Source organism: Fukomys damarensis, unplaced genomic scaffold, assembly GCF_012274545.1.
Source record: "Fukomys damarensis isolate Sample0158 unplaced genomic scaffold, DMR_v1.0_HiC HiC_scaffold_14, whole genome shotgun sequence".
Lineage (NCBI taxonomy): Eukaryota > Metazoa > Chordata > Mammalia > Rodentia > Bathyergidae > Fukomys > Fukomys damarensis.
The window spans coordinates 19,925,388-19,947,753 of record NW_022900926.1 but is presented as its reverse complement, the minus strand read 5'-3'; the positions used below and the strand labels follow the sequence as shown (position 1 = coordinate 19,947,753).

General features: G+C 38.8%; 1 long non-coding RNA gene across 2 annotated transcripts in view; it reads left to right on the top strand.

Moving 5' to 3' along the window:
* The first annotated feature begins 4,020 nt into the window (after window positions 1-4,020).
* The window catches only part of LOC104863914, an 82,273-nt gene continuing 63,927 nt past the window's right edge, over window positions 4,021-22,366 (top strand). For both annotated transcript variants that reach the window (XR_780723.1, XR_780722.1), the window contains exon 1: window positions 4,021-4,125. This is a non-coding gene — a long non-coding RNA (uncharacterized LOC104863914). The remainder of the gene's footprint in view (window positions 4,126-22,366) is intronic.

Below are 22,366 nucleotides of genomic sequence, written 5' to 3'. Positions count from 1 at the left end.
GTCTGGTCACTGTAAGGACACACTGTCTTGTGCTGCATCCCTGAGCTCACTTCACTGCTTTGCCTAGCTGTTTGAAGGTGCAGCAGGCAATGGCTGTATTTTATTCATCTCTGATTTCCAGTCACCCTCTACTATTTTAACAAATGTCAATTCAATTTAGCATAAATTTGAAATCGCCATCGTTTGTAGGTGGCAAATTCACTAAACCCTGTTTAAAAAATATCTTCCTTTAGTGTTTATCAAATATATATATCTAGCTTTGGAATTCTGTTGTATTTTAATGACTGTTAAATTACTGTTTATTGACACAAATGCATTGATATTAATATCAAGTTATGATTTTATTTAAAATGTAACTACATGTTTAAGGTTTTTCCATCATTTTAAAAAATAGTTCCTGGACATATAATCCTCTCACTACCATTCTGGCTTGAAAACAGTTTTGAGGGGATGTCCAGGATCAAATATTTTTGAGTAATGACAATCCCAAATATTTTGGGAACTTGGGGAAAATTTTGTGTTCACATGTGATCCAATAAGAGAACAAAGTGAAATTTCTCCTACTTCATAGTTATTCTCAGTATCTTCTTGGCTTAATTTCAGTCAGCTTTCCTAAATCCCAAACACTTGAGAAAGTGCTTGAAGTAGAGTGAAATGAGGAGTGACCCGTTTTCCCACAGTGGGCATGAAATACTCCATAGTCTTTTTTTTTAACTTTCATGGAAATTAAATGAAAATTTAAGACTCACAGGCATATACTCCCCTGTTCCCTCTGACCCCCAGGGAAAGAAACCCACACCATCTCTTTCCTCCTCTTTCTTCCTTTCAATCCATGGTCAGAAAATGACCCTGTTGGCACAGAGAAGCAGTGAAAACAGGTTAGAAGTTTCAGCAGGCCCACAGAGGGTGTGATGGGATTGCTCCAGTGCCTCCTCCTGGCCAGTGATTTCTTCTAGCTTGTGGAACATTCCTGTTGGATGAGAGAGAACTTCCTGAAATTGGCCACAGTCTGAGTACGTAGCACTGTGAATGTCACACTCAGACCTGTTGACAAATGTTAAATGAAAAAGAAACAAACGTTACTTAGCAATTTGTGTCATGAATTGCATCTGGTTAAAATCTTTAGAGTTCACAGGCCAAAGGATGAAGAGACTAGGAGAGAGATGAAATAAATATGTCAAAATAATGCATTCAAAAAGAATGACTATTGGCCTTAAAAGAAAGTTCCAGAATTTTAATTTGTGATTACTTTTATGGAAGTCCTTTGGATTCTTCAGGGTGTTGCTTCTACTCCTGCTCCACACAGTACCTGTTCTTTTGTTCAATTAATTCAGTAAATAATTGGAAATAAATCGCCATGCTCAGGTAAGAGCCCAAGGCTCCTGCCTGGAGCCCATGTACTGTTTATTTAGACTGGTTAGTGATGTTCTGGTTAGTGATGATTTCTGTCATGGCCTTGACTCAGTGGAGAGGTTCCAGAGCAGGTTATCCTTGCTGTCCTATATACTTATGAACTACTTTACCCCAAATAGCAGAGATCTTCTCTCAAGGCCCAATTAGTGGAGAGATTAGTCTGTCCTAGGTGTCGTGCTAACCATTGTACAACTCTTCTTTCATTTATTCCTCTTGTCAACCTAAAGTAAGAAACTAAAACAGAGAGGTATGCCCCTAATAAGAGGGCTAATATCAGAGCAGGGATCTGTACATCTCTGAAACTAGCTTCTCATTCACTATTCATTTCTCAGTTGACCAGCATCTGTCTGACCATGGCAGAATGTGCAGACGATCACTAACTTAGGATGGTTTGACTAGCAAGTTTTTGACTTCATGATGGTATGAAGCAATATGCATTGGACAGAAACTATACTGTGAAATTTGACCTTTTCCCCAGCTAGGGATATGTGATAACACTCACATACTCTCAAGATGCTGGGCCGTGGGAACAGTCGCAGTTCCCAGCCAGCCGTCAGATCATGAAGATAAGCAGCCTACACTGTACAGTGTGCTGTGTTGCTAAGCTAGGGTCTTCAGTAGATTGGGTGCATCAGATATAGTTTTAACCTACAGAATTTTCAACTATTGATGGGTTTACCAGAATGCAACACTATCATAAGTTAAGCTGAATCTGTGTCTAAAAGCTTCCCTATTTCTTTGCCCCTGAACTTGCTATGTATCTCTCTTTTTTTGTTTGTTTGTTTTGAGACAGGGTCTCACTATGTACTTGAGACTGCCCTGGAACTCACTGTGTAGCCCAGGCTGGTCTTGGACTCACAGTGATCCTCCCACCTCAGCCTTCTGAGTGCTGGGATTACAGGCAAGTGCCACCACGCCCAGCATTGCTACATATCTCTTGAGAACTCAAGACAGTGAGCTTTTCTGAATACTTTGGATAGTAATGTGCCACCAAGCAAAACACTTTAAAGACCTGTAGGATTACCATAACTCCTGAATGTTTTATCTTCTCAGGACTTTGGAACTCTCCCCTGCTATCTAGATACTGTTGGCTCCATGCAAATGTCTCTTTGTATTCAACTAACTGCCTGGCTCACTGTTCTAAAGGGAGTCAAAGATGTGGATTTTCTCCATGACAATGGAACCAGCATATATTACTGAAGGATGAAGGGCTAGTAGCCATCTTTCAATGGAAATCTCTTAAGGTTTAGTACAGAAACAGGTTTCTGTTAGAGTTTCAGGTGTTCAAGATAGAATCAAGGTTATGTAGCTTCTGGCAGGAATTTTTTCTTTTTTTGATTGATTCTTAAACTCACAGTTTATACCAAAATTATTTCCCTCCTCCCACCCTATTTCACTTGCTCTTCAAAGAACTTTGGACATTATGAATTATTTTAGAAATTTAATGGATATATTGTGCTACTACAATGGTCAATACGTTCCCGGAAAATTACTCCAAGTGTTGCTCAAGTGAAGAGCAAGCTGTACAGAGATGTCAAGCAACCTTTTCAACCAATGTGCATAATAATAACTCTTATTAGTTTTCAACTCTACAGTGTTTAGATAACAAACAATAGAGCTTACAATAGTGAAACTTCATTTTGGGATTTTTTCTTTTTAAAAAAAAGGTGCTACGGATGTAGTCATTTTAGGTTCTAGGTCATAGGTTCGACCAGTCACGATCCAGACTAGTGACAATGGATATTTATCACCATAAAATGAATCCATTTTCTAGTTCAAAGTCTGAGACATGACATTGTAAAATGGCCACCACTTCTGCCACTTTGTTGGCAGTCTTATCAGAGAGATCAGCCACAGTGAGCAGGAGCAGAATGAACATACAATATCAATCTTAAAATAGCTCAACTTTTATTAGACAACATCATCTTAAATGAAACGTACACATGCAGTAGTTTTGGTTTTTGCATGTGCTGATAAGAAACATTCTATTCAGACAAAAATATCAGCAAATATAATTATTATTATCATTATTATTTTTGGTACCTGGGATTGAACTTGGGACCTTGTGCTTGCGAGGTAGGCAGCAGAACCACTGAACTAAATCCCTGGCCCCAGAAAATATAATTATTATAACCTATCCTCTTGTTTTAATGTTACTATGTATAAAGAAGCATTATGATTATTTTATTGGGTCTCTTACAGTGTTGACATCTACTTTTCCAACTAAGAATTTGTAAAATCTCCCTTCAATTGCTTTTTATTTTCTCATGAAATAATATCTCTCCAGAAATAGTTTCCCAAGGTAGGAAACTTTTCTTAGAAGATTGAATTAACTTGCAACATTCTCCTTATTCTTTCATTTATTTGATAAGCAAGTATTAACTTAGCTCCTGTCATAAACATAGTGCTTACTGAATTAGGTGTTTCATGAGGATACAAAACAGTTTAACACATGATCTTCACCTTCACAGAGCTTACGGCCTAGGTGGAAGAGCAATGCAGATACACAGTAAATGCTGATTGGTGACTCAACACTGCCTGAGATGTCACAAGGCCGTGTGTGACAGTATAACAAAGGAATGCCACTGAGAGTAAACAAGTGCTCTGAGTTCCTAAGAAGGAGAAATCACTGTGAGCAAGAGAGGTTAGACAAGCCGTGTGAGAGATGGTACTGCATCCTGCCTTGGTCCTGAAGCCGGAAGTCCTTAGGAGGTTGGTGGAAGGACATATTATGCATTCCAGATCAGATCCAGTGGTTTGTACCAAAGCCCAGTGGTGGGAATGAACAAAAGGAAATATTCGGGAGTCAGGCTGCATACCACCTTAGAGGTGGCCAAGGGTGTGGGTTTTGTCGTTTCTTTAGAACTCACTGTTACTTGTGAAGCCTACTCCTGAAACATCGTATCAAAGATTCAAACCAGGCAGTGCTCAGATATGGGGAAGCATGGTTGTCCTTGAGGCTTGAGATGTCACCAAGTCCCACGGGAAATGTGAGGCCCCAAAACACTGTGGATGGCGTTTCTTCACCTTCCCTTCTACTGCTTTCCTTTATAAATAAAGGAGGATAAACCAGATAAACAAAAAACACAAATATTTTAAAAATAAGTTTTATTTTATTTTACCCCTTCCTCCCCACAATCCCCCTCCTCTCCCTGTGTACAAAAGCTTTGCTTCCATTTTTGCCATGCTTTACTCTTTATTATACTGTCATGTGTGTAATCCAATTTTCTATCTATACCTAAAACTGTTCCTAAATTTGACCCATTTTTTGAAGATTTTGTGAAGGGCATCTTATTTCAGTTGTGACACACTCTAGTTTTCTATAGCTCTGTGTGTGTGTGTGTGTGTGTGTGTGTGTGTGTGTGTGTGTTTGTTAGGGGGCTTTTCTAATATCATTTGAATTTATTCCCTACTAACTTTCTCCTTTTCTAGGCTTGAAAATATTTAAGTCTTCCTCAACTTTTCCAGACCAAATACTTTATGATTGTAGTTGTTTCTCCAATGGCTGTTTCCCAAACATGTCATCAATAAAACAATGATTTTTTTTCTTAAATGTCCCCCATATTCTTCATATTCCACTTTGAAGCGTTAGATTTCAGATGGCATTGAGTTTTGTACTGTAGGATAGACTGTAGTCATACTGAGCATCTAGGGAAGATCTCCCCTGTTTTTCTTTTACTAAATCAAACATGCTTTTAAGGCTAAAGTGTGAATATCAATATCTAGTGTTAGCTATGACCTCCAGATCGTTTTCTTTATGACATCAGAGGATGAATCCTGCAATTGTGTGGTTTGTTTTTCTTCCCATGTGAGTTACATTACAGAACCTCAATCTGTTTATGTCCACCCACTTCTCCAACTTATCAAGAGATTTGCACTTCTATCCAGTTTTCCAAAGTGGAATGTACCACACCCAGTTTGATGTCATCACTGAATTTAATGACCATATTTTCTCTCATCACCTAAGTCACTACCAAAAATAGCACTAGGTTAAGACCAATGTCTTTGAAATCCCATGAGGTATGCATCTCTGGGATGACACTGGACCATTAATAATTACTTACTGGGAAAGGTGTTTTTAATCACTTATGAATCCACCTGATGAGAAGATGATTTCAGGATGCAGTTTTTAAATTGCCAAATGACAGGCAAGATAAAGTTTAAGTCTACACAGTAGTCAAAGTTATTAACATCTTTTCCTTCCACTTTGTTTTCTTCAGATACTTGTCTTCAAAAACTTTTCTTCATAAACTTGTCATGTTTATGAGGGATAACATGGGACTAATTTTTTGAAAAACATAAAAAAATTATCTTTTTTCCCAGCATGCTAGTGTGTGTGTATGTATAATATTGCAACATATTTCTGGATCTTAATTTTAAGGAGCTGAGTCATTATTAAATTTTCTTTTTTCTCTTTTTAAAGCACAAGTATGCATTTTCCTCTTTTAGTCCACAGACACCTCACCTTAAGTTTGAAGAGATAATTGCTAGTGATTCTGTGATGACTTCATTGAAATGCCATACCCTGGTGTTTGCCAGTAATTGTTTATTCATTCTGCCATCCAAGCTTACAGGTCACACATTAGCATATGCATTTGTGTATAATAATGATTTTCAATTTATTGAGTGGAGTAATCATCTGAAGCACTGTAAAAACATAAGGATAAAAGCAATTCTTACCTCATGTTTGTCACTTAGTTGGGGTAGACATGACAATTAAGAAGAAAAAACAGAGGAAGGAAAGGTCAGGCATATCGCTGAGGCTTTGCTGGCAGATAGCTGAATTTTTCTTTGGCACAACCTTTGGACTCCAGCCATTTTGATTTAGAGGAGAGCCATTGTAGGAAAAGCCTTCCTGGGAACATGCAATGTGGGAGTTTTGAGAAGAGGTTTGAGAAAGAGAGGGGAACTTGCTAGGATAGTTGGAGGTAGAGGGAAGATAGGCTCACACAGAAACAAGTGGATAGTTCTCATCTCTCTGTTCTGTGAAAGGGATTTTTAGTGGCTTCAGAAGGAATTCTGTGTATGAAGGGTATGTAGGGGAAGGGAGATTGTTTAAAGGAGTCAGTCCTGTTTTACCTGGCTGCCAAACAAAAGAACCTTCTAGTCACGTGAAACTGGTTGCACAACTCCCTACAACTTGGTTTTGACAAGGGCTGTAGAAACTGGTGTTTCTGGTGCTTGGATTCTAAAAGATTGTTTTCTACAAGCCATCCATATTTGTTGGGTTTGTAAGTCCAACGATGATTGTGGTTAATCTGTACTGAGGTGGGAGTAGAAGGCAGGCGCGATTTCTGCTTGACTCTGTATGCACTTAGGGCACATGCATAGTGAGGAAGCTGCAGCTAGCCCGGTGATTTTACCGCCCTCATTCCTCATTCAGCCATCTCCATCACAGGGGCCCAGGATGGTGCTTGACAGGGTGTTATATTTTCTTACTCTCTGAGCTGGGATCCCCATCCAGGGGGTTGCTATTGGGGTAACTCAATGGAAGTGGGGCTGTTATCTCCAGGAATGATAGCAGTTTGAATGTACCTACAGCAGACAATGGAAGAAATGGAGTCCTCTGCTTTGCTCTTTTCCATAGCCTCACAGGACATGTTTATTGTCTTTTCTACCAACCAAGCCTGGCCCTGAGGACATTAGATTCCAGCTGTCAAACCTGTAACTTGGGGCATGAAGGAAGTGGAGGCAGATGGAGAGAGCACAGAGTTGTAAAGTTTGGTTAGGATACCAGGATGTCCTAGAGAGGGATCCTTGGCCTTACTGGGCCTTCCAGAGAGCGTGCACATGGGCACCAAGGATGGAGGCTGTGGAAAGGGGAGGGTGGAGGGTCTCCAAATTTTCCCATCACGGCTTTCTTCTTTTCTCTTTTCTTATTTTCCTACATGTCTACTACTAAGCCTATAATAATGATGATATTAAGTGTCAAGGCATTCTACTTTGTACTGATGATCTCTGAATGAGGCTACTGTTTATTGTATTCTTTGTTGGGTGAAAGGTTAAAAAAAAAGTGCAGTTTTAAAAGTCCAGTTCATTCAGGTTTTAATATAGAGCAGAGAAAAAGACAACGAAGAGCATTGTACAGTATTGCTCTCTTTCTCGAAGATAGTGAGAGAATATAGCTCTGTGTTCTTGCCATAAATTAAAAGACTATTTGAGGCCTTGACTGATATCTTCTTAGATATTTTTTTTTATAGTGTTGAAACCTTCTGGACATTGGTACCTAGTGAAGTTTAAGCCTTGGCTGGTACAGGGATAATTTCCAAAGCTTGGTTGCTGAATTACAGATCCCACTTACCTAACAAGCTCACAACAGCAACTTCTCTAATGGAGTAATATATTCCACAGCGGGTGCCAGGGAGGGCAAGAGGAATGAATGTGTTATCCCGTGGCAGATCAACCCACCTCTTTGATACTGGCTGGAAACAGAAGTTGAAACTTGCCACTGATTGCATAAGTGATGCCTTCCATTCATTTTGTCTAATTACAAAATTTTAAGTATAGTGATCATTAATTTCTAGGTGAAGAATTTTGGGGTTTTATTTAAATAGAATCATGCTAATATTCACTCCCGAATAATTTTATTCAGCTTCCAAAATGTGGAGGTAGGGGCACTCCTTTGTATTGTGAGGTACAGTACAGGTAGGGGGGAATACTGTCACATACGATACCTTGAAACGAAATGTTTTGCTTCTTGTGTTAAGGTGGTTTGTTAAGGAGTGTTAAAGCGCTGACTTCGCATATGTGAGGTCCACTTGGACTCATGTGGTGAGAGTCCCACGCCCAGGCTGCGCAGGGGCTAGTCTTGGCAGGAGTCACAGCTTGAAGGGACTGTCTCTGGATTACTCAGAGCCATTTTCTACACTGCTGGTGGGTGCTGGGAAGCTTGGTCTGCAAATTCCTGCTTGATTTTTGCCTTATCTCTGAGCAGGTCTCTGCCCATTTTTCTCAGTCTAAGCTACAATTAGCTGTTTCTATTCTAAATACCTACATATTAACACCTCACTTGCCCATTGACTGCAAGGCCTGTGAGCTTCCAAGTGAGTATAATTTGGAATAATGGACAACATTCCTTCAGTAGTACTTTTGAATTTAATTTAAAAGTTGTTTTGAAATGCTTTTAAAGATAAGAGATCAATGTTGGACCAGGTAAAAACACAGTCTTTGGAAAGACAGCCTGGCAATTCTTAGCTGTGTGTCCCTGGATAAGTTAATAAAGCCTTTCTCAGGGTCAGTTTACTTCTGCAAAAAGTGAATTATAATGCATTTACTTCTTCTTTGAAGTTGTTGGGAGCAATGAGTGAGGTAATGTATATGCCTTTCTTCATTTGTGCTGCAATATCGAAATGCCTGACACTGGATAGTTTGTAAAGAACAGAAATTTATTTTCTCACCATTCTGAAGGCTGAGGAAACCAAGATCAAGGTGCTGGTGGGTTTGGTATCTGGTGAGGGCTGCTCTACTTCTAAGATGATAAATGCTGTGGAAGAATAGAAGGGCAAAACAGGGCATAGCTAGTATCCTCCAGATGCCTTTATAAGAGCATCCATCTATTTATGAGTGGGGAGCTAGCATGACATAATCACTTCTTAATACTGTTCCACTGAAGATTAAGTTTCAACGTGAGCTTTGGAGGGTCAGAAGCATTCAAACTAACGCTATATATAAAGAGACTTATACAACACCTAACTTGCAGTAGTTGGACATCAAGCTGTGGTGTGTCTAAGCCAGCTTCTACTAGCTTGGGAAAATTGTTATCAGGAAGTTCTTATTCAGGTTGACATGATTTTGGTACCTGAATCAATTATGGTGGCAGTACAAGCCAGACTTTTCCTTTTACCCCTGGAGAGGTAGCTGTTAAACATTTAAGAGCACACCATTGATAACAAGTATTGTTTCCCCTTGCCAGAGTTCCAAATTGTATTATGAAACTCCCAGCCTTTTTAAATAAACCATATAGAATTTAATGTGATCCTATCCAGAGGATTTAAAGTAATCATTGTAAGCTTCAATAACTTTCATTACTGCAACACTGAGGAGCTGGCAGGGCTCAGGGAGACTATAGCTGCCAGTCTGTAGGGCAGCGAGTACTCTTCTTTTTGAGGGCTTGCTTACTTTTTACAATTTTTTCGTCCTGTTATTATATTGAGTCAGCTGGTATGCCTGTCTTTAATAGCTTCTCCCCACATTTATGTGCTATTTCTCATTACTTGTTAACTGAAAACTCAGCTATTAAAATTATGTATAAAGTAAAATAAATGGCTCCCAATTAAAAAATGGGCAAAGGATGCAAATAGACATTTCTCCAGGGAATATATAAAAAGCCAATGAGCACCCAAAAGATGCTTGACATTATTAGTCATCAGAGAAATACAAATCAAAACCACAATGAGGTGCTACTTCATACTTGCCAGGATGGCTTCAATTTAAAAAAAAAATGCAATGATCACAAGTGTTAATTAGAATTAGAATGTAGAGAAACTGGAACTCTCATCTCTGCTAGAAGGAATGTAGGAATGTGAAATGGTGCAGACTTTGGTGCAGTCTGGCAGTTTATCAAATGATTAAATGTAGAGTTAGCATATGACCAGCGATTCTACTGCTACATATATATTCGACAGAAATGAAAATATAGGTCCACACAAATACATACAAGAATGTTTACAGTGCCGTTATCCACGAGAGCCAAAGAGTTCAAACAACCTAAATGTCCATCACCTGACATTCACCTCGTCAGAACGTAGCCTGTCTATACAATGAACTACCATTCAGTCAGTAACAAGCCTTGAAAATGCTGCAACATGGAAACATTAGAAAACACATTATACTAAGAGAAAGAAGTCAGTCACAGAAAACCATGTATTCTATGATTCCCTTCACATGGAGTCCAGAACAAGGAAATCATAAGATAGAAAGCAGATTAGGGGATTCCTTAATGCTGGGGTGAGCATTAAGGGTAGGAGGATAGGGGCGTAATAGCTAGACATTATGAAGATTCTTTTTGAGATGATGAAAATGTTTTAAAACTTTCTGTGGTGCTGGTTGCATGTTATCTATGAATATTAAAAGCCATTGAATTGTTTAATGGATGAATTATATTCTGTATGAATTATATTTCAAAGATTTTAATATTAAAAATACTACATTCTCATAAATTAAAGATTAATTTGTATATTTTAAGAATGATCTCAACCTAAGAATATGTCCTTAGGCAATTATTATATTAATAAGCTTTACAAAAGTTAACTGATTTTGAGGGACAACCTGAAGGGCTCATTTAAAATGGAGGTGCATGGAATTTTGAGATCTGTGATTCTTTTGGTTTTATTCTAAAGAGTTACTGTCTTGGATGAATAATGTTCATCTGAAAGAGTTATTTATAAGAGTTTTAATTGCCCTTGTAGAAGACTAAGACTATGGATATTAAATAAGTGTCTTTCTCTCGATGTGTGCATGTATAAGTTTTACAGTTTGGGGTGAGGGTAATGTTGGTGTTGCAATTCACCAGAGGCCCTTTAACCTCTGGTTTCTGTGGAGCCTGGGGGAGGTGTGGAAGTGCATAGGGAGCTGAAACAGCAATGTTGATACATCCAAATCACCATTGGTAGACTGGATGGTAAGTGATGAGTAGCCTAAAAATAGCAAATTATTCCACAGATGTGTATTTGTTTATTTTGAAAAAAAAAAGATTTTAAGATATTTTAGTGCAAAGAGTGGAGAGCTGAAGATACTTATGTAAACACCGACACTATAATCTTCCATTTGATATAATGCTTTTGCATGATGCCAACACCAAGCAAAGTGTTCAGCTTTTTATACTTTGCAGAATTGCTTTGAAAAGCCTTCTTTTAGGAATAATCTACATATTTGAAAAGAAAAATATCTATGTCATTTGAAACATTTTTAAGCATCCAAAAGTCTGCCTGAAAAAATATATAATTTCTTAAGGCTAAGCTGATCTTTTACAGACTTCTTAACACACCACTTGCAAGGCTGGAAAAAGAAAAAAGCAACACTTTTTCTTATGTGGTAAAATTCAATTTTGTAGCTTCTATTAATGCTATTTCTATATTTGCATTTGGTTTGTTCTTTCTTGTGTTTTATTGCTAGTCATTCTTAGTTTATTTTTGCTTACCATAGTGCTGAGGGATTAGATTTCAAGAAGAAAAACAAACAAGGAAAAGTACTTCTGTAGTTTCAGGCCACATCCATTCCTGACATAGTACATAAGCATACACAGGCTAAGAGACACCCAAGATTTCATTTGCATGGCATCATTCTTCTGACGAGGACTAAATGCAGCAGGAAGGGGATTAGCCAACAGCCTTCCACCCAGGTCTCCCCTCTTTGCATCTGCCAGTTGTGCAGTGTGAGAAGCTGGACTATGAGGAAACATTTTCTCCACAGTTACTGGAGCAACACAAAGTAATTTGGCATTGTGGGAGAGCGCATCTTTCTGACCTCCATCAGTGGATTCTGATCTCTGGATGCTTTGCGATTACCTCCTGCCTTTGGTTACAATGGTGGCCCATCTCAGCTACACATTTTGGGAGAAGGAAAGAGCAAGAGAGAAGAGGAGATCTTACTGCCCCCAACAGTCAGATCCTTGGATGAATTGCCTCCTGGAGAAGGAGGAAGAATAGGGAGAGCATGTAATGGTTTGTGTATTTGATGACTAACAGGGTCAAGTGAATGCAATCAATGATTTACCTGTTGAATCTATCAGGCATTTGCCTTTATTTCATTGGAGTTGATACACAACATTGATATAAAATCTTGGTGCATCCTTCTGTGCTTGTGAGAAGAGAAAAAATAATAAATGGCATTAGAAATAACAATGATGAAACTATGTAATATTTCACTTAATATCTTAAAACTAAGGAAAATGGCCACCATATGTAGGAAGATAGACCGACTCTCATAGTACAGTATCTTATGTCAGAAGAAAATTCAATTTATCTTTTGATGTAGTTGACAGGTCTATCACCTAGTTGAAAAATGTTAATATAACACTTTGCCTTTAGCTATATTGTTCTCTTACTTTTGGCTTTCTTATATTCAAATGATTAATCATTAACTTTAAAACTTCTCATATGAAATTTTGCCTCTCCCTTCCCATTGCTTCTAATTATTTTCCTGGGTGCTATCATTTGTTTCTGTTTTTATTATCTTCCTTTGAAAATATGGTGATTTTGACTGCATGTTAAATTTTGATCACTGGAAGCCTGGGGATTGATTACATCCAGACTTCAGTAATCAGCTTCCCATCAGCTATACATTTGGGGAGAAAACACACGACAAGGCTGTGCCAATAATTCCTATTGTAGCATTAGAATATATTCCTTGTCCATCTTATTGAACTTGAAGTGTATTTGCTCCCCCGTTTTTTCAGAACTCTGTTAATACCATGGGTACATCTTCATTAAGATGTCTTCTGTGAGCCTAAATCTTTTTCTGTAAGGTTCGTACTAATTCAGAACTCACCCAAGTGCATGAGTAATTTAAATTGCTACTTCCAATGTGAATCACTTTGCACTTGTCTGCTCTGAGCTTCATCTGCCACTGTTTTGCTCAATTACTGAGTTTGGATTTTGTGCTACTCACATCCATCTGTGTAGACATAGGAACTAAAATAATTTGGTATAGTCAGCAGATTTCAGCACCTCATTATTTAGTCCATCTTCAAGGGTGTTAATAAAGATTCTGAAGAACATTGCTCTTGTATTGATTGCTGACACCCCACTATTAACTGCTTTCCATACCGAGAGCTGGTTGTTCATTCTTTCCTTCTTCCTCTATCTTGTAACCCACTGTTAGCACATGATTGACAACCCTCTGCCTCTTACCCAGTGTTTGCCAAATTTTCTTAATACTCTCTTGTGTAGGACTTTAGTAAAAGCCTTTTGAGTTGAAATAAATTGCATCCACTAGTTTTCCTTGATTCACCATTTTGTTGCTTTCATAAAATTCTGTATTGAAAATACTGAAGGCACGTAAAGAAAATAACAACTTCCAAATGTTTTTTTCTTGTTTGGATATGCCTCTGCATTCCTCCTCACTTAATATTAATTTTCTGTTTATGTTAACCCAAACCTGCCACTAAATATCTACAAACTAATGATACATTCCCTGCTTCATATTAATGCTCTAACATCATTAAAATTTTGATAACTTTAAAAGGTAAATTCTATTGTTTGGCCATTTTGGCACCAGCTCCTTAAGCTTTCTAACTTTCATCATTTACCAGCTTCTCAGAAATTTCAAGAAAGCAAGTTTTCTCTTTAGTAGATAACACTCTTAATATTTTGGTTTTTTGGACATGATACTTTGTCATGACTTTTTTTTTTTTTTACAAAGATTTTTTTGGGGCCATATTTATTACCTTCAACAGAAAAAAATTGAGAGTTAAAGAAAAGAAAATTTGAAAGTATTAATAAGTAATGCATGAAACTTTTGCCTTTGTCATAGCTCCAGGCTAACCCTAATGCTCTCTGTCAGTGGTGGCTGTTCATCACCTGGTACTATGTAGGCAACATGGAGAAAGCCCACAGGCAGGTGCTATGCTTGAATGTGGATTTGTGGGCTGTAGGCTTGGTGCTCAGTGTGGTAGAACTTCTAAAAGGCAAAGCCTAGGGTGAAGTGGTTAGGCTATTGAGGACATTGCCTTCCAAAGAAATTGAGGTAGTTCTCAAGGGATCCCCAGGTCTGCAAGAGCACATTGTTATAAAACAGCAATTCCTGCCCCCTAACTCCCTCTCTCATTTCCTGTTTTGATTTGGGATCTCTCCCTCTGGCGTAAGCTCCCAGTATGATGCTACCCACCATGACGTGATGTAGGAGGGAGCCCCTTGCCAGAGCTGGCACCATGCTGTTTGGACTTTCAGCCTCTAGCTAGTCTGGCGGCCCTCATGTTGGAGTGAAGAGTGGCAGCTTGATAGCCAGGGTGGATTCCTCTAGAATGCCAGGGAAAACAATGAAACAAGTTACCCTAGTCCATTGGGATGGAGAGGGGGGAGCAAAAGAAAGCAAGGGGAAGGGGCACAACAGTTGCCTGCCAAGCTACTGGCCTGCTTTGGTGGTGGTGGAGGGGAATAGGAGAATCAGGTGCTTCTTGCCTGTCTCACCCACCCCCCGAGATATGGAATTGAAAGATGAAGATCGATCTCTGTAACTGCTTCAAAGCTTATCTGGGGCAGTTGACCCTGCCTACCAGAGGAATAAAAATCTCTCACTGAGTACTCCAGTGATATGTGGTGTCCTGGCTCTTCTTATGGAGACACCATTTGGAAGCCTTGATCGTCAACAGCTTAACGTGGGTTTTCCTTATCCTGGAAGATACAAACTTAATCAGCAGTTTAAAGATACAGGTAGTATAGTTACTCTTAAAGCATATTGCTGGAGCTTCCTTTCTACTGAATACCCAACACTCAGAGCAAATCTTCCAGAAGATTCCTTGGTTTCAGCCCTGACCCTCACAGACATGGGCCTGCAGCTGCTATATAAGCAGCACCCCCAGCCCCTTCTACAGCTTAATATAGCAGGGCTCCCTCTGGTATACTGACTGCACTGTGCTACAGCACAGGCCCTGTTAAAATACTCTCTTTGGTGGTCCTGTAGAAAATAAATAAAATAAAATAAACCAAAACAGTAAGCCAAATGAACTTTTTGTCTTTATAAAGTATCTAGCTTCAGTTTTTTTTTATTAATAGCAACAGAAAACTAATGTAGGAGGCTACATATCTATATTGAAGTTTACATACCTTTTGAGTCTCACAACAAACTTTTGAGGTCTGTGACTATTATGATTATTGTTTCATTGTAGAGTAAGCTGAAACATATGAGGCTCATCATTTACTCAAGGCCATCAAGTACATTAAGGATACTGGACTAGAATCCAAGTGTTCAGATTTTTCATCCACAGTCTCTCCTATTCTTCCATGCTGCATTGTTAGCTATTCTATTCCTTTGAGCTGAATGTGTAAAGGATTTAAGCCATTTTTAAAATTACTTGTAGCTTCTTATATACTATTTCAAAGTCTTTTCAGGGGAGATGCAGTTCTAAATGTGGAGGGGACATATCCTTGCCCTCTTATATCTTATACCTGCCAAATCTTACCCTTTTAAAGTGAAGGACATTTTCATTTTGGATTAATATTAAGACTACATGAAAAAGCATTTTTCTCTCTGAGGCAAGCTTTTCTTCAGTGTTTCAACAAACCATTTATACTTTTATCATTTTTTTCCTACAAAAGTCTCCCTCATTTAAATTGTCACAGCTTGGGAGCCCTGCCTGGAATACATAATAACTGCTTGTAACACTTAAAATGAAAACAAATTTACCAAGAATGGTGGAATGACAACAAAGAGCAAGAAAAATATAAGTACATGGAAAATAGTCTCTCCTACGCATATATTTTCAGCACTAAGTATTTTTTTTTTATTGAAATTGCTGTTTCCCATTCTCCTGCTTAGCTCCTCTTCATCTAGATTTTTTTCCTGGGGGTGGGGAGGCAATAAAATCTAAGGACCTAACAAGAGAGAGATGAATCTTTAGAATGATTATAAGATCTGTTGTGTTTGGAAGGGAACATTTGGGGGAGTAATACTGAATCTGAGCAGAACCCCAGTTGAAATATATGTAGTTAGAGCTGGATTTCTTTCTTAAGCGTGGTACTATTGACTAGTTGATTGGGACACATTTTGATAGAATGAAGGGCTGTGACATTTCATAGCGTCCCTGGCTTCTACGCATTAGACGTTAGCAGCATCCTTCTCCCAGGCTGCAACAGACAAAAATATTCTCAGAAATTGCCCCACATGTCCAGGTTTGCATCTATTAGTTTAAAGACAAGGTTCTTAGGAATGTAATTCTGGACTCTAGAAAGGACTTTGATAAACCTCCCTCTTCTCCTAAGAAGTCTCTCGCCATCAGGGGCAGACTTGTCTTGATCCCAGAAAATAAATTCTCCTTCAAGCAAGCTTGTGTGCTCACCCAGCCATTTTTAATTTTTTTTATTAATTAATTAATTTAGTACAGGATCAAACTGGGGTCCTTGCACTTGCGAGGCAGGCAGTGGCACCACTGAGCTAAATCCCCGGCCCCACCTAGCCTTTGCTTAGGCATTTATGGTCAATTGTTACTCTGAAAGATCCATTTATCCTCTCTTGCTAGAAATAGCTGGGCTTGGAAAAACGTTTTGAGAGCTTCTGTCTTAGTTGGGAAGAGCTGATGACATTCATTTCCTGAGAATTCCTGCTCCTCTGGTCTGCCCTATTTGTTATTTCTCCCTCCCACACAATGCAATAGCTATGATCTAAGAGAATCCAACTAGGAAGCAGTAGACTTCACTGACCATGGACGAGTCAGTCCTTGCTCTGGGCTTTTGTTTCCTTATCCAAACAGTCAAAAAAAAAAGAATTGGACTAGATAGTATATCTTTGTGGCTCCTTTATCTTTCTAATATTCTGGTCAGAATGTTCTTATTTTTCTTAGCTTCTATAATCTGTCACTTCAGTCTTTAGAAGCAACCCTTTCTCCCTGTTTTTGTAAAAATGTTGTGGTGATCAATTTGCTTTATTTCCTATGTATCCTCTACCCCACCCTACCCCACTCTACCCATAAATGAGAGTTTGTAAAACTTTAGCTACATTTCTTGAAAACAGACAACTTATTTGTCATAATAATTCCATCAAGAAAAGTTGAATGTAATCACATTTTAGAAGAATACTTCATGCATTGGGATAAAGTGGGCAAATGAAACCATACTTGAATTACATTAGGGATAATAGGTTATTTCAAGTAACTTGCTGGGATGACCTCTTGGAAAAAAAAGAGTACCTTTTAAAAAAAAAAATAAATCAAGTAACCATTACTCAATTTATGTGGATATAGTATTTAAAAATATTGAAAATCGGATTCATTCCTATAAACCTATGCAAACTTCTGCTGATATACACTTAAATGCTGCTAGTGTTTACTCTTTTGATGTCCAAATCTGACTTCCCCAGACATTCCTGGTGCTGCAGGGACAGGTGTGGTCAAGGTGACAAAGGTTTCTCTGGCTCCTGTTTGCTGCTGCTATCTGACCTTAGGCAAGTCAATTTCCCTTTCCTGAGCTTCAGTTTCCTTATTTCTAAAATGAAGGAGTTGAATTTAATTTCTAAGTTCTCAGATAGTTCTAATATTCAAGTCGTTGAATCAGAAACAGGTTAGGAACAGAGCTTTGGAACACAAATTTTTTCAGCAGGGTCAGGAGCTGGATTTAAGTTTGTCCCTGAATAAACCAACCCTGGGCTCTTCTACTGGTAAGGAAGAGAAGCAGTGGTGGGAGTTGGAACTCTTTCTCTTCAGCACCACAGCCTGCTCCCTGCCCCAAGGCTTCAGTACCTGCTGATAAAGGGTAACAGTTCTAGGAAATAGGGTGGGACCCTGTTAGGAAGCTGTAAGGACTGGCTGTAAGGAGGAGAAGAAGGGCCCTGTGGAGGACGCAGATGTTCTGGACCCCAAAGGGGCTGTAACCAGTGTTTTGTGTGGAAAGAGGATGAGGTGGCCTCCCTGTGATAGGAGCAGGTGAGGTAGTTAAAAGGTTGACTGATGTGCTTTTCCCTCTTCACCAGGAAACAAGGTATGGTGCCATATAGAAAGCCAAATCCCACTCCCTTAAAAATCTACCTCATCCCAAATTCCTCCCTGGTCATACATCCCTGACTAAGAGAAAGCAGCCATCATGGTTTCCAAGGAATGTCTGGTTCAGGAAATGCCCCGAGGATTTATTCCAATAATCACTCAGGAAGGTGCTCTGGACACCTGCATTATCATCATATCATACATTAACTTGCTAACTAATGTTACGGACTGATTACTGTGGGCCAGGCACTGTGCTGGGTGCTAGGGCTCTCTCAGGGAAAAACCACCCAAGATCTCTACCCCAGGAGTGTGCACTATCACAGGGAGGCCAGCTACACAATAAACACAATGAGTAAATCGAATGGCATGTTGGACAGGGAATTTAGGAGAAAAAAGAAAAGCTACCATTTACTTCTTCCTCTTTTCCTTTTATTTTTCTTGTAGCTCCAGTTTCAAAATACTACAAAATGCTTTTCCTTATTAAAAGTTCTTATTTAGCTTTTTTCATTATTGGTGTGACTAGTGTATTAGTTGAGACTATTCCATGCTATATTTTAACAATTTTATTAATTATGTAGTGTTAAAATTTCTCATATCTGCTTAGTAACACAGTTTCTAAGTTTTCCTTTCAATAGTTTTGTGAGGTGGGCAATAAAGGCTGTCTTTACCTGCATTTTGCAGATGAAGAGCCTGGGTTCAAAGGGCCTTTGAACAGCCGGATGCCTTAACTTTTTCTAAGTATTCTTTTGGAGATTTATGTAGGAAAGATTTTTGGTATTTTCTCTGTGGGAAAAAGTGTTCTCAATTTCAAGCATTTGTCTTCAAATGTGTGGAATAAACCTGGCTATATTTTTTTGTTTTTTGTTTTCCAGCATTGGGGATTAAACTCAGGACCTTGTGCTTGCCAGGCAGGAATGGTACCATTGAACTAAATCCTTGGCCCTAAACCTGGCTATTTAATGCCATCTTTTGTAGATTTATACCTGATGGGATTTTTTCCTGTTGTAGGGAAATGATAGAAATTTACTTACATGTGTGCCTAATTGTTACCACTGTGCTTTCTGATCCTGGTTTTCCTCACAGGCCAGAAGATTTCCTTTGAGATCTGGCAACCTGCTACTTTCATATCAGGTTGAGGAATTTTCTTTTCTACAATATAAAATAGGTGACATATACACACTGTTTTTATTCCCCTGTAGACTATCATGAAACTGATGAAAGAAAGCATGTTATATTCTATTCTCTTGTCAGCTACCTTCTGGGATTTAACCTCAACTACATATTCTGGAAATGGGTCACATTTTTGGATGTAATCTAGTTAAGTCTCCACTAGAGCACAAATGGACATGTACACACACATGTGCATACACACACACACACACACACACACACACACACACAGAGTCCCAAAGTCCCTGAGGAATTTGCCTTGTGTATGTTCTTAGTATAGCAGTCTGGCTATATCTGTGGTTTCACATTACAAGGTTGACGTTACCAGGGATCACCTGTAGTCCAAAAAGTAAGTAAAGTGCAATAAATTATTTTATCAGAGAGAGAGAGAGAGAGAGCTCATTCATATCACATTTATTACCATTTGTTTTTAATCTGTTCACATGACAAATTTATGAATTGAGTATGTATATGTAGGAAAAAACATGGTTTTATATAGGGTTGACACCATCCACAGTTTCAGATGTGTGAGGTTCTTGGACCATGCTGGCCTGTGCTAAGAGCAAACTTCTCTATATAACTTGACAGACTATAAAGGATGAATTTGTATCTCTGAATTCTTTTGTTTCTCCATCCCCGACTCCCACCATTCTCCTTCCGTAGGAATCTGTGGCAAAGCTTTTGTCTCCTGATTGGTTCTCTTCATGTCAGCTCTTGGGTTTCTTTCCATCATTTGTGATGTGCTCTGCACCCACAGCCTAATTTCAGTATTAGTACAACAGAGGATATTAAAGCAGATAAATTTACTTCTGCCACTGTTGCAGAAATGATTATTTACTTATTCTGACATCAAGCATAAATGCCTTTTAAAAATATTTTATCTAAAATAATCTAGAATCCTGTTATTTATCATTAATGTGAAAAACGGAGGGATTTCTATTTTTGTGCCTCTCTCTTAGGATATACACCTAACAAGTTAAAATGAAGCAGTGTGTTTCTTTGAAGGGAACAAGGACTTTCAAATACAGGAATCATGGATGTGGATCCTGACATGACATTTGATTAATTGTGTGGTTTTGGCTTATTGAGTTTATTTCTATGAAATTTTATTTTTTGTAAAATGTAAAGAAAAATGCTGCTTTTAAAAGAGCCAATAGAGAAAGTGGCTGGAATTTGAATAGAATATACCTACTGAGAAGGTGTTAGTTTCCATCTTTACCACCCTCACCCCTTTGTTTAGTGGTAAAGTTTTCTTGTGAGTGAAGTTTTTATGTGACAGGTTTATTTCTCCATTAGAAGGTCCTATCCCTGAACACAGTTTGCGGTGCATTCTGGGAGTGTGAGCTCCCCAGGTGCGTTATGGTGGGAAATGCATTCTCTTCACCATGGAGGTGCTTCCAAAATGTACTGTTGGCAGCCACTCTGTGGCAGGACCTGATCTCTTCCAGTCTTGTGGCATGACTGTTTGCCCTTTTGAATCCTTTGGCTTGGGAATTAGATCAGGTACACTGGCGAAATAACTGATGCTTTGCAGGCTTAGAGTCTCATTATTCTCCCCCTCAGCCATATCGCGGGTGCCAGAGCATTCTTGCCATCACACAATGATTTCAGCACTGAGGAGAGAAAAACAAGATGTGGATGACTCCTGGCCACTTTGAAAAGTTATAATGGACCCACCCAAATCTCACCTCCTTCCTCTGAATTAGCTGAAAAGGATAGCCACTTAATAGTGCTAGACTAGAGCTTCTCCAGGTGACAAACACAAATTGCTTTCTTTATTTTTGTAATCAGAATGGTCAGCACCTCGTGGGGAACATGGGCTCCAAAACCACATCTAACACTCCTCATGTTGCCTCCCTGCTAAAATAAAGAATGACTTTGCTAAAGAAATAAAAGCAGAGGCGAGAAGAGCATTCCAGTAATTAGGAATATGGGAGTCAGATTCAACATGCTGTATACTATCAAAAACAGAATAAGCTCCATTAACTTTGTATGAATAACTAGATGAAATATACTCTTAGGGCTTAAATCTCAAGCAAAGTGGAAATTGCCTAAAGAAGTAAATAATTTCTTGACAGAGCTTTTCATAAATAATCATGGTCTGTCTCTGCTGGAGTGTTCCTGTCTAAATTGTCATTAATGTATTTTTGATTTCACCAATAAGATATGCAGTTGTGTTTCTGTATGGAAAAAAGCTAAGTACTTAGTAATATTCCCTTAGAATCATTCCTTAAATTCTATTTGCACCCAGAATACACCGAGGCCACCTAGTTTACCAGACAAAACAGAAACAAAATCATCAGTAACTTTGAGAACTTGTACACATCCAAATGAAACCATGCTAATGACCTTTTTGCACTGAAGTTTAGAATTCAATGTGCGGTGAATGCATGGGTGATAAAAATCTCCAAGACAAAAGCTGATCTGATCCTACTGCAGGTGAACATCACTGTGGGAGAAAGTAAATCTATGTTCAGGTTTAAGTAAGCCCTGGAATAAAGGGCCAATTGTTGATTTGCATGTGTGATTATTTTCCTCAAATAGCAGAAAAAATATGCAAACATAAATATTTCAGCTTTCTTCCTGATTCCAATTCATTCTAGATCCATAGGATAGTAGCCTTTTATTTCAAATGCAGGTCTGAAATGCTCCAAAAGCCCAGGGAGTCAAGGTCAAACTCCTGTATGTTCAAGGCCTCCCCACCCCTCACCCTCACTTGGCTCACTGCCTCAGCTCAGTTCCTCACCACACCCTGTCCTTGCCTCCCTGAGCTGCCTCTGTTTTTGCTGCTCCCTCTGTGTGAAATTCTGCTTTCAAAATCCTGCTGTCTTTCTAAGATCCAAGTCTTTCTAGGACCCGTCTTCAGGTGTCGCTTATCCATCTTGAAGATGAATATTATCCTGGGGTCCTTGCTGTGATCTTTCTATATTGAGGCTTATGTTTTAGTTACCTGGTATCCTCCCTTACCAGGTACAGACTCCTTAAGAGACAGGGCTTGCAGTATTTCTCTTTTTAAGCTTTTTAGCACAGGAAGATGAGGTAAAATGCTGGCTGATACACCTTTTCCTTTCTGTTTAGATTTGAGTGCTTTATAGTTTGTTAATTGGAGTGACTCCTTCAGTGTTTAAGCCCCCTGCTACTCTTGAGTTTGGG